The 3,945-nt window shown below is 28.9% G+C and overlaps 1 long non-coding RNA gene across 1 annotated transcript in view; it reads left to right on the top strand.

Annotated features, from left to right (window-relative positions):
- Positions 1 to 605: 605 nt before the first annotated feature.
- LOC111083631 overlaps positions 606 to 3,945 on the top strand; it is a 6,860-nt gene continuing 3,520 nt past the window's right edge. The window contains exons 1-2 of the long non-coding RNA XR_002609152.1: positions 606 to 680; positions 3,454 to 3,536. This is a non-coding gene — a long non-coding RNA (uncharacterized LOC111083631). The remainder of the gene's footprint in view (positions 681 to 3,453; positions 3,537 to 3,945) is intronic.

Genomic DNA, 3,945 nt, shown 5'->3' with positions numbered 1-3,945 from the left:
GAGAGATAGAGACAGATAATTGAATCAAGTGAGCGATAGTGACCGTAAGAAAAGTGCGTGAAGCGTTGTGAGTTATAGTGTGTGTTTAAGTTAAAGTGACCGTGGAAATTCTGTGTGTTGAAAAGTTGTATTGAGAAGGAATAAACTAGTTTTATTTAAGAAAGGACTTGCATCGTTGAAGTTCTTCGGAAAGAATTTCTACGAAAAATTAACAAACGAACACAGACGTAACACTACTATACTATAGCCATCACTTGCTTTAGTAATATTTTATGTCTTTTTTTTTTAAGCATAAAAATGGAAAATTGCAGTATAGTCGGAATGATGAAACTGTTTAAATGTACAACAACGGTATAAAGTTGGAAGGGATTAAACTTAAAGGGGTGGAGAGGGGAACGATTTTTCTGGCTATTCAAACTAAAACTTGGATAAGAATGGATGTGATAAGCTGTATCAGGTTTGTGATCTCAAGATAAGATAACGATTCATAATACAGTAAGTAGGTAAGAAAACATTGTTATTTTATACAGACTGTAACAAAATACGTATATTTATATTTTTGGAAAATGTAAAATATGTTAATAATGTTATTGGTGACATGCCGTCGAGAGTATGGACGATATCCGTTTTGGGTTAGTTTGTTCATCATATTTATATGATTAATTTCAAGGTTTTATCAGGTTAGTTTATACATAACAGTGTAAATTTAATACTCAGAAGAAGAATAAATTTGAAATTATATAGTAGAGTTAAAGTTTACACCAGTATAACAGAATTTATCAAACAGTAGATATTTAGATTTGTTAACTTATTCTCAGGAAGTATTAATTATTCTAAGCCTAATCTTACGTAGTTTATATTAACAATGTTATTGCTTAGGCTTAGCACTTCACAACAGTCACACAAACTTTGAAATAGAAAATTAGGATCAGAAATGGGGTTGGTCTCCACTACAGCGTCTCATGCGACTATTCACTAGTTTATTACAGTGTAAGTCGTTAATTATTTACAGTTGTGCCATATATTTTTCTATACGTAGCACTAACAGTTAACAAGTACTAGTAGTACTACAAAGTACAATATAAATTGTAACCTATTTAACTAATTTTAACTTAAAGTTTAAGTTAACTTTTTAAATGTTTTGAACTTAAAGTAATGATTGAGTAAATTAATCTTTCATTTTAGTATCTAAATTTATTTCACAGCCAAATATAAATTCCAACCTAGCCAAGTCAATTTTTGTTACTGAAGTGAAGCCATTTGTAAGAGTTTAATTTTAAAACAGAAAATACAAAATCAAACAAAGCTATTTCAATTCTTTGATGCTAAACTTAAATGTTTAAAAAGGGCTCCATGAAAGAAGGATTCTTAATGGATAGTTCAGAATACAAAGAAATAATTTAAAAATCACAGACATCATCATCTACATTGGAAGATCATGAAAGCTAAAGCACGAAAATGATGAGATTTCAAACAAGCATTACTTGCTTGTGTTTTGGGGACAAGAAAAATTTCAGTTGTTACTATTCACATTGAAGTAATTTTAATTATTGTTATTATTTACATTGAATTCATATGAATTATTATTGTTACTACTGACATTATAGCTATTTTAGTTATTTTTGCTACATAACACTGAATTTATATGTTATTGTTATTACACATGTTGAAGTCACTTTAGTTATTGTTACTACTCTCATGTTGAAGGTATTTTGAAATGTGTGGCTTCAGTTCTACTTTTTTTTATGCTTTTATTTTATACCAGATGATGAGATTATAATTCAATACAAGATTTCTATTGGCTGTTGACAGGACATGTGATCAATGTGTGTTGTGATAAACTGATTTACTGACAAAAACCTTGGAACTCTGGCAGTCATTTTATCTTGCTAAAGATAAGTGAGTGACATTTCATAACAAAAATCACAAGACAACTTACTTAAATAACAGAGGAAGGTAAAATATAAACATGATGATAAATGACAAAAAGGAATATGGAAATACTTGAGTTAATATCTTCATCAATCTTTATTAGTTTACTAAGTATGTTCCTATCACAATTAGAGCTATGTTATTTAATCAGTTATTTATGAGCAGAGATTACATCAAATAGTTCCCATAAATTAGTTAATTAATGTCACAAAAACAATCAACTTATCAAAATTACTGTTTTTGAGATACCTTACCTCTCTACACAAAAAGCTTGATTCCTTGCACATCTGCATATGAGACTTACAAAAATTTAAAACTTTTTCTAAATATAACTATAATAATTTAATCTATATAAAAGGCAGCGTATGTGTCATACATATCATGTGTATTATTGTTGATTTTATTTTTTATGATATTATAGCACTAATTTTACGTAGTTCCCTTTAGTGTATTAATGTTGATTTTTTATGATATTATAGCACTAAGTTTACGTAGTTCCCTTTAGTGTATTAATGTTGATTTTTTATGATATTATAGCACTAAGTTTACGTAGTTCCCTTTAGTGTATTATTGTTGATTTTATTTTTTATGATATTATAGCACTAATTTTACGTAGTTCCCTTTAGTGTATTAATGTTGATTTTTTATGATATTATAGCACTAAGTTTACGTAGTTCCCTTTAGTGTATTATTGTTGATTTTTTATGATATTATAGCACTAATTTTACGTAGTTCCCTTTAGTGTATTAATGTTGATTTTTTATGATATTATAGCACTAATTTTACGTAGTTCCCTTTAGTGTATTAATGTTGATTTTTTATGATATTATAGCACTAAGTTTACGTAGTTCTCTTTAATGTATTATTGTTCATTTTATTTTTTATGATATTATAGCACTAAGTTTACATAGTTCTCTTTAATGTATTATTGTTGATTTTATTTTTATGATATTATAGCACTAAATAATTTTGTAAAGCGTCTTTTATCAGACTAGAAATTTTTCCATTATGCACATAAGACTAAATAGTTTATAATTTCCAGGGCAATTCTTATTACCTCATATAAAGACATATACAACTTTTCACTCCTCAGGAGTGAAGACATGTAAGTTGAATTGTGGCAGGTCCACAAGACTAAAGTGGCCAATCTGTATTTGTTATTGTTTCTGTTTGGTTGTTTCACACCAATAGCTATGGTGCCTCTATTATTAAAATGATATTTAATTAACCAAATAGTCACAGGTGTATGTAATCATTAATTTAGAACCATGTGTGAATGTGATAGAGGACTTACTGATAATGGAGTTTACTTTCAATCATTAAGGAAAGTACAGAACAGTTGACTGAATGTTACTTCATCAGCAAGTGCAACACTGAAGTGTGATTGTTTATTTTATCATTATGAAATGATGAAGGAATGAATAGTGAATAAATATTATTAATTAGACTGAAATTTAGGGTGATGGAGAAAGAGATATAAATTACTGATAATTACAAATAGCTATAACTCATTTTACAAAGGTACAATGGACTGGGACCTCATCCTAATGGCCAAGGATTAGGAAGGCACATTTTCTTTCTTTTGGCTCAAGCAAACGTTCAAAGTAAGTTTAAATATATTGTAAAACTTGGAGAAGAAAAGGATTCTGAGTTTTTTGTTTGTTCAGGTGGTGTATAATAACTGACTTGTTTGTAATTAGTTTTATGTTGTGGTTCAGGATGTCCAGAAACACACATTGTGACTATAATTAGTTTTATGTTGTGGTTCACGGATGTCCAGAAACACACATTGTGACTATAATTAGTTTTATGTTGTGGTTCACGATGTCCAGAAACACACATTGTGACTATAATTAGTTTTATGTTGTGGTTCACGATGTCCAGAAACACACATTGTGACTATAATTAGTTTTATGTTGTGGTTCAGGATCTCCTGAAACACACATTGTGACTATAATTAGTTTTATGTTGTGGTTCAGGATGTCCATAAACACACATTGTTCAAGATGTCCT

This window comes from Limulus polyphemus, unplaced genomic scaffold, assembly GCF_000517525.1.
Source record: "Limulus polyphemus unplaced genomic scaffold, Limulus_polyphemus-2.1.2 Scaffold10428, whole genome shotgun sequence".
In the NCBI taxonomy this organism is placed as follows: Eukaryota; Metazoa; Arthropoda; class Merostomata; order Xiphosura; family Limulidae; genus Limulus; species Limulus polyphemus.
This window is presented reverse-complemented; position numbering and strand designations above follow the sequence as displayed.